The following is a 9,712-nucleotide window of genomic DNA, read 5'->3' on the forward strand; positions in this document are numbered from 1 at the left end:
TAATGCATATGAATGAATATCCTGGATGGGAAGAAAGATTCCATACGTATGTCCTTGGGCAAAACACGGAACTGTGGTTATGTTTTACTACAGATTTTGATCAAGCTCTTGAGGTTGCCACTTCAACTGCCGCAACATTTGCAGATCTTACGACAGACGAGAAAAAGGCATGTGATTTAGAATAGAAAGCATTTTCTATTCTAACTCAAGCGTTAAGCAAGGATATATATCATCTGTTTGTCAGCTTCAAGATGAAAAAGCGATTATGGGATGCATTAAAGACGAGAGATTTAGGAAATGAAGTGTCACGCCAATTGCGACATGATTTACTCAAGAAAGAGTTTGATGGGTTCACATGTATGGAAAAAGAATCGTTGGCAGATTTGACAAGTCGATATTATCACTTGCTGACTGAAATAAGTAATTATGGGGTAGCAACAACTCCAGCAGAGGTTGTCACAAAGTTTACCGATGCACTGCCACCACAATGGAATGGTTTCTTGGAAATCCTGAAATACAATGGCACATTGGCTACCACAAACATCAATGACTTCGTTCAACTCTTGGAGAACAATGATCAGGAAGAAACCCTAAAGGCGAAAAGGGTTCCGGTGCGACAAAATCCTGATATGTATTATGGAGCTCCTAGCACTTCTGCAAGATCTACTCCACATGCTCCAATTCAAACGGCGTTTGTCCCAAGCACAGGGTTGTATGGAAATCTAATATAAGTTCCCGTTAAGCCAGCTTCAACCACAGACTTATATGGAAATCCACTACAACCAGTTCCCTAACAGCAAACCCAAAGGACTCATGTAGCAACTGATTTGTACGGAAATCCACTACTAGTTCCACAACAAGCTTGTTATGGAAGCACCTCATATGTTGGTCCGTCATCTAATCCGAATACAGTTCGGCTCGACACTTCAAGCTTCTCGAAAGTAAGTGTTGAAGTAGCTAAAGAACATATGGAGCTGCTGCACACTTTGGTGAGCGCGTATTGTGGATTAATAGCAGGCCAGATTGGAAACATCAATCTGACACAAGAAGATTATCAGCAGATTGATAAGGAGGAAATGGATCTGATGGACATCAAATGGGCTTTTGCTAGTGCGGTCAGGCGAGCTAAAGACTTCATGGAAAGGACAGGTAGAACCAGCTTGGATAGCAAGAAAGATACCAAGTACGGGTTCGACAAACAATCAGTCAAGTGCTTCAATTGTGGTGAAAGATGTCACCTCAGGAGAGAATGTACAAAGCCAGCTCAGCTCAGCATGGGAACCAGAATCCTTTCAGGTCTTGTATCGAATTGGGGTTGAGGTGCCGTTGGTGGAATACCGATGTAGGTACTTGGACCTAATTGGGGTTGAGGAGTAGCGACCTGTGGATTAGGAAACCAGGCACTTGGATCGAATTTAGGTTGAGGAGTAGCAACCTGTGGTTTAGCAAAATAGACACTTGGATCGAATTGGTTTGTATTCGACATTGGATTGTTGTTTACGAATAATTGCAAACAAGAATAGAAACAGGCCCAAATCTCATGAACAACAAATAACTTTTAAAGGCCCAAATGAATTCCACGAGAGATTGAGATATTTCGTAAAATTTAAAAGATTGTTAAAACCAAAACCACAAAAAATAACTAGGAACCCAAGACCAATTACTCACCAAAAAAAAAATAATAAACCACTAAAGACACCTTTGAAGTCCACGAAGAACACAAGTGATTGTGGGCCTGATGAACCACATGAGCCCAATCTCAATGGACTCCACGAAGAAAATCTGACCAATTGAAGAACCTTGGCTCACGAAAGATTTGGACTAAACAAAAGCCCACTTGAAATAGACCAATGTCTACGAAGTTATTGTTGACTTTTTGTAAGATAAAAGATATTTTCTCTTTTCCCTCAACAGAAGCTTATCTTGTTTGTGTCAAAGAGAAAAACCAAATTTTCAAACAACATCATTACAATGACATCTATTTTCAAAACACCATACGTTGCAAGACTCAATAGTCAAACAATTAGTATTATATCTATCAATAATTCAACAACAATAACAATGACATCTATTTTCAAAACACCATATGTTGCAAGACTCAATAGTCAAACAATTAGTATTATATCTGTCAATAATTCAACAACAATAATTTCAAATCCAGAGAAAAAAAAACTTGAAGAACAACAAGAACTCCGATGAGTAATACGATGATTCCGGCCAATGTAGTTCAACCGAAAAATTGCCGAACACCAATTTTGACGTCGAAACTCAAAACGTGTACTTTTGATAATCGCCAATGATTTTAGACAATTTTTAAGCAAAACAACGCCAAATAACATCAGATTTTCGAGTTTAAAAATAAGAACATCATGAAACACAATTGGGTTTTTGATTTTTAACCAAGAAAGACCTTAAAAACCCACTCGAAAATCGCACTGGTAACTCGGTTTTCAACAAGAAATCGAGCCTTACGCTCTGATACCAATTGTAGGTCCGTTTTCGGATCTCCGGACAACTACGAGATCTTGTTTCGGATCCATAACGAGTGCGGAATCCATGCTACGATACAAACCGAGCGAGAGATAAACACAACACAAAGATTCAATGTTTAACGGTTGTATATTGATATCGATAGAGTTTAGTTACAGAATGATACAATACCAAATACAACTAAACTCTCTGTTTTCTCTCTATCACCCTCTTCAGACCCTTATGTTCTGTTTATATAGCCAAACAGGTCGACGAACTTAACATATGGGCGACAAACTATCAGGAAGTCGTCGACCAAGATTCACTCTTCGTGGACATCAGGTCTGACGAACAATCAAAGTGACGAAGATGTCAAACTTCGTCACTTTCACATCTTTGACGAACATCATACCAGCGAACCTTCATTCTTCATCAGTCTTCATTGAATCTTCGTCAACATGTGGTCTTTGATGGGCTCTATTAAGTCTTTCTCAAAGGCAAGCCCAATCCAAATATATTAACAAGTACTGGCCCAATAGTATGTGAATTCTAATTGCATGATGACAGATTCAACGATTTCATTGTTGCAGGGTAAGATAAGTCTTCACATGACATCATCATGGTGATGTCATGGTGATGTGTCGACGGGAAACGGTTCGCGGCTATTGGTACTTCGCGTGTCGAACTCTAAGTCTGGGGCGCACGACGGAGGAATGTCGCTACGTCGGACTTGAGCCGTACCTAACCGAACCGAACCGAGTCCAACCGAATCGAGTCGCGTCCACATAAAGTGTACCAACAATGTTCGTGGAAGAAAATTGCAACGCAAACAAATAGGTCAGAACAAATAATTGTAACGCAATTAGTTTTAAATGAATTATTCTAGTGAAAATAAACAACAAATAAATGTGCTTATGGATCATAGGGTCTGTATCTAAAATTTAAATGACAAGTCTTGATAATTTTAATAAAAGGACCCTTAAAATTAGTTCAAAAAATATAAAAGGATTACCTCAATATTGTGGCATATATATACAAATTTATATGATTTAAAAAAAACATCAATAAACATTAAGATCAACTACGCCACATGGTGTGCATTGTTGTTTTCCTTGATTCTTCTTCAACATGTTCTAACACACAATCATTTGTAGCAAAACTCCGACATCTCAATGAAATCTTCAAACACTATCTAATTCAAAACTCCGACATCTCAAGTGAAATGTTTCTATATGCATTTACCACTAACAACACGTATTGAGGTATAATTTGAATGCAATATCGAACATCACTCCCTCTTTACATCTAATATACAAATAACATGGTAGTTCTATATTCGGAGCACAATTTGTGTATCTACAATAACTTACGTATTTTCCCACGTGCCTTTCCGATTCTAAAAATAACTCATTGTGGAAACTTCCATTGTAGACTAGATTTTGTTCATTTTTTTTTACTTATGTTGCACATTTCTTTTATCCTCAAAGGAGAATTTCTTGCAATTGAATTATCATCAATAAAGGGATTCTCCTCTAAACTCCGTAATCATATGAGATTGGATTATAGATATCTCCAGGACGAAAGGACAATGTGGCTTATAGGGAAGTCGGAATTGCTTGTTCTACGAAGATCTACAAGGTTTATCTTATGTCATTGATTTTTACACACCTAGCATGGTAGGTTTTACGTATCACTTGATAAATAGCTTTTTTCATGTTCGATATTTTATGGCGATGGCATTGTAGCTTACAATAATATCGGTTTGGGTTTTTTTTTTTTTTTCCTTTTTTTTTTTGTCTTTCTCTCGTTATGATTATGTGGATGCCTTTTGCATGTAATAATGTATTCAGTATATATTTTAGTCACCTGCATAAAGAGAGTTAGTGGAAAAAAATAGGACATAGAATTACAACTTTAAGATATGAACGATTAGATTTGTAGAAATAAAGGATTGGGAGTAAAGGAGGGACCCGAAAAAGAATTGGGTTAGAATTGTAACTCTTTCTAGGTTAAACTGATTATAAAACCCTAACCTGTTATTCGTTTTTCAGAGTTACAACATTCCACAGCCGCAGATAAGATGGCCACTGCTTTATCTTCTGGTATTGACGAAATCAGGCCTCCTGATATCACAAAATCATCAGTGAGTGGTAATTAATCATAAATTCATTTCATCAATATTCTTCTCAACTTTTTCCGAGTCGTAATGATCAGTAACTAGTTCTGGTTTTATTTCAGTCTTTGGATTTTTTCATCATGCAGGATGTTGAAGAACGATCGTTGCCTGTTCAGAGGATTTCGGTATCATCGTCCAGGGTGTTGAAGAGCGATCTCGTTTCAGGTAACTGTTAATTGATTAAATTCTGTATTCATTCTAAGCTACCCTTTAGATCTTTAGCAATTTAAGGACGTTCAATTATATTTTCAGCCGATTTGTGGATCTATAATTTACTATATATTTCTTTGGTTCTTAATTTTAGGTTTTTTTTATTTCATGTGTATCACCCATCTTACCAAACATATTCCTTATGATTTTTATGTACCATAGTCTTGATGCTTTTTACTCATATAACACTCACTGTCTCATGGTGTAAAATGAATTTTGACTAGGATAAACAAAAAATTAACGCCCTTCCGTCGTGTTTCAATAGGATTTGAAAAAGTGCTAGTTACGTTTGTGGCTTGTTGAAAATAACCATCACAGTAACGCCCTTTCGTTTTTCGTTCATTAGACCCACCCCTACTAACCACATCCACTTATTCTGTTAGTTTGATGTGAAATGACCATAATGCTCTGTTATTATTAAAAGCTTATTTAAAGGGGCCCACCTTCATCTTCATTAAACACTATTGCCGACCACCACCAACTCCGGCCCTCCACCAGCTTCGGCTGTCACGAACCCATCTAGATCACGGTTCTTGTTGTCCATAGGTCTGGAAACAAAAAAAGTAATAGTTGAAATAATATTTTTCCATGTTAAATACATGGTCATTTATGCAGTTTACATTTATCAACAAACAATACTTTTAAGCTAATATTATAGTTGATTTTATTTGTTAGTTTTTGAATGAGATACTATAGCTATCATCCTGGTGCATCAGACGCTGAAGGTGATGCAGGGCATCTGTGAAACTGCACGTGGCCCGTACAAGCTAAACCATTAATACAAAGAATAGGAGAAAGCTTCAAGTGGTCCATACAAGCTAAACCATGTAATGAATATAAGCCTGAAACTTATCAAATTAGCAATTTGTATAGCTCATATAAGGGTGTTAACAACTTAACATTCTATGTTACTCTATTTTTTAGGATCTGGATCAAAAGTACAGTGAGTCTCCTACAATTGTGCAGTTCTGGGACGAGTCACACAAGAACAAAAACACAGATGAGTGGGCATCTGAGAGGGCTTGGTTGATTGGAGTATAAATACTTGGTTGTTTTATTGTTCATCAGAATCAGAATCGGAATCGGAATCGGAATCGGAATCGGAATCGGAATCGGAATCGGAATCGGAATCGGAATCAGAATCAGAATCAGATGCGAGAGATATTAGCAACAAAACAAGCCACAGGGAAGCATCTCATGATTGGGAATCTGGAATTCAGCGTTAATTGAAGCCCAGGGACAAATTAAGAAAAAACAGGTCCTCGGTCTTCTTCGAATCCCAGCAAACTGGGTCCTCAAAGATAGGAAGCAACGTCAGAGCCAGAGGAACCATAGGTTTCAGCCCAGCAGTAGCGTAGTTGGTGGTGGTCGGCGGTTGGTGGTGGTGTTTGATGAAGAAGAAGAAGGTGGCCCGTTTTAATAATTACAGGGGTGTTATGGTTACTTCACAGAAGGTCGTTCTATGGCAAAAAAAAGTGGTTTTTTAGCAACCATTTCGATTTGCGAAGCACAGAGATCATCCAAGGAAAGTGTGGTTCATACTTTACACAAATGAATCACAATGGTTACAGCGACGTATTTTCTAAGCTTTAGTTGAATAACAAGTAGATAAATAAATCATGAAGATTATTAATTAATGACGTGGTTATCTTTACTTTTTAGTGATAAATTTCTAAATCTTTGTGGTTTAATGATGAAAAATTGTATTGATAATGAAAAGTGTTGATTATCTATTTTCTTTTAGGATAATTTTTTACCTTCTGGTTTAGTTTTGTAATGGAATTTTTATTTTATTTTTTCATATTATATTTGATGATCATGTTCGAATTTTATTTTTATTTAAAAATTACATTTTTTGTTAAAATGAAACAAAATGAAGCTTCGAAAAAAGGAATTCATTTTTAAACCTATAGCAAATAAAAAATCAATCCGAAAATACTTATATAAAAACTATAAATTTATTATCAGGAATCAAAAAATTATGTTAAAAACAAAATATATTTGCAATCTAATATTAATTATAACTGTTGTACATATCTATTACAACTAATATTTTTTCATTGCCATTTCCTGCTGAAATAAAGAACCTAAACAGGTCTTCAGGTGGTAGTAAGGGATTATATTTTACAATTCACTTTAGCAAACATAAACCCATTCTGGGTGGCGTGCGGAGATGGATAGGATTTCTACGGTGGAGGCTTTGGCTAGGAGGGGTGTGCCGGTGCTCGATCATGTGTGTAGCTTATGTGGTTCAGGTCCGGATTCGGTTGTCCATTTATTCATGGTGTGTCCGTTGGCTTTGGGTTTATGGGAAAAATTACTTTATGGTGTAGGGTCATGAACTTCTTTTTCTTCTCGTTTCGAGACGTGTTGGAGTTGCACGAACACGGAAATAGAGGGGTGGCAGAGGGAGAGGCGTTGAAAGGTATTATCTACACTGCTTGTTGGTTCCTATGGTTGGCCCGGAATAACACGAGATTCAATGGCAAGAGAAGCGGTGTAGAAGAGGTTTTTAGCGAAGTTAGATCAGCTAGTTATTATTGGTACAAACATAGGGCTAAGAAGGGTTGCTCGATTGGGGGGATTGGTGTAAATTTGTTAACATGTAAGTTGTTGGTGCACTTGTGTCTGTACTTTGTCTGTATTCGGTCTGTATGTAAACAATGTCCAAAGTCAGTCTGTAAGTTGACCAAGTCAACTATCCTCCTAGTTTGACTTGGACAACATGATGTTGTCTGGATCGAAGGATAGCCTCGAAGGATACAACTGATCCTTCGAGGTGCTCGAAAGATATGGTTCGACCATAGTTCAACCATTAGACATCGAAGGATGATCCTTCGATGTCCATGCTGATCGTTCGAGCTCCCTATTATCGATAGATGATCCTTCGGACCATCTATCGAGTCCTTCGACCAGAACTGCCTTGTATGGGTATAAATACCCATGCAGTGTGTTAGTGTTAGTGAGATGCACATTTGGAGAGTTAGAGAAACTCTGCTGGAAAACACACACACACACACTTTAGAGAGTTTGCAAACAAGATTGTAAACATTGTGCTTGTAACCGTAAACCTTCATACGTATTAATACAAGTGGTGTTAATCGGTGAACTTTGTGTGTTCTTGTGTTTGTTCTTGCTTCATTCCGGTTTGCCTACTAGCTTGGATTCCGCACTCGCTAGTGGGTTAGTATAACAAGGTTTAGGTTTGTTCTCGATCCTCCGAGAAAAGGGACCTACAAGTGGTATCAGAGCCTCGCTCTTTACCTTGTTTAAAACCGGGTTGTTCGAGTTCTTGGTGTGTTTGAACACTTGGTTTAGCACTCGTTTTTGGTAGTTTCCTTGCATTTTGAAACTGAAAAACGGCTACTAAACCTATCGGGAGTGTTCGGGGTCGGTTTGGGTAACATAAAAATCGTTTTTGTGAAACTTTGATTTTTCCGGCCGTGTTCCGATCATCCTTCCGGTGACTGGACTTGGGGATAAGGTTGCTTGTTTTGGCAAACTTTTTGAAAGTCAAAAAGTTGGTGAAGATTTGTGTGCAGAACATACTTTCTGCCGAAAGCAACTTCACCTACCCATCAACTTTTCACCAACCTGTCCTTTCGTGTCAGGTGTGTCAGAGGATTCGAAAGATATCCTCCGACATCGAAAGATATCCTTCGACATCTTTCGATTGGAGACAGCTCGAAAGATTAGCATCCTTCGAGTAGTCTTTCGAAGTCTAAGGGTTATCCTTCGTAGTTGGAATCTTTTCGAAAGTTGGTTGTCCGAAAGATAAGGATACATCTCGAAAGATAAGGATCTTTCATTGTGAATCTTTCGAGATCAGTATTCGAAAGATATAGATCTTTCGAACTGTGAATCTTTCGTGATAATCAGTCGAAAGATAAGGATCTTTCATTGAGAATCTTTCGAAGACTTTGCTCGAAACTCAACAGTAATCTTTCGATCACTGTTGATCCTTCGAACAAGTCTTGATCTTTCGATCAGATTGTATCTTTCAATTGTTGTCTGTTTGTTGCTAACAGTTTGTGGTGTGTAGATTATTTGTAAATTTTTGATCAAAATGAGTTGCACAAGTCCTTGGGATTGGAGTACGGATCCACAACCAGATCTGAAACAGATGTCGATGGCTGAATATATGACGAGTGCCATACCTAAACAACAACAATCAATAAGTTCATGTCAATGGGCTTTGGTATCCAATCAAAGTCAAAGTCTTCAGAACCTTCTGATTAGTGAGAGTGAAGCAGGCAGTAGCAATCGTCCACCAAAGCTGAACCACATGAACGATTTTCCGTCATGGAAAGGCCGCTTTCACACATATGTTCAAGGTCAAAGCACCGACCTTTGGATGTGTTTTGTCAATGCATTCAATGAAAGTCTTGAAAGTAGAGCATCCACTTCAGAAGGCTACGCAAACATGCTTGAAAATGACAAGAAGGCTTATGAATTGGAGAAAAAGGCCTATGCAACACTTACTCAAGCACTCAACAAAGACATCTACCATCAGTTTTCATATTGCAAGACCACGAAAGCATTGTGGGATGCCTTAGTTGCTAGAGGAGAAGGCAATGCAGCTGCTCGAAAATCTAGGCATGATTTGTTGAAGAAAGAGTTTGAATCCTTTCAGTTTTTGGAAAACGAGACTCTGAATGATATGACCACACGTTTCTATCATTTGATTAGTGAAATGTGTGCTTATGGGGTGGCAGCTACTCAACAAGACATGGTGAATAGGTTTGCTGACGCCCTACCCCCAAAATGGAGTTCGTTTATTGAGTTGTTGAAGCATACTAAAGCTCTAGATGAGATTAACATCTATGAGTTCATTCAGAAGCTGGAACATAAAAATGA

General features: G+C 37.9%; 1 long non-coding RNA gene across 1 annotated transcript; it reads left to right on the forward strand.

The window, feature by feature from the left end:
- The first annotated feature begins 5,576 nt into the window (after positions 1 to 5,576).
- Positions 5,577 to 5,844, forward strand: LOC110887455. Its single transcript, XR_002563323.2, has 2 exons — positions 5,577 to 5,682; positions 5,780 to 5,844. It is a non-coding gene; the product is annotated as an uncharacterized LOC110887455 (long non-coding RNA).
- Positions 5,845 to 9,712: the final 3,868 nt, after the last annotated feature.

This window comes from Helianthus annuus, chromosome 11, assembly GCF_002127325.2.
Source record: "Helianthus annuus cultivar XRQ/B chromosome 11, HanXRQr2.0-SUNRISE, whole genome shotgun sequence".
NCBI lineage: Eukaryota > Viridiplantae > Streptophyta > Magnoliopsida > Asterales > Asteraceae > Helianthus > Helianthus annuus.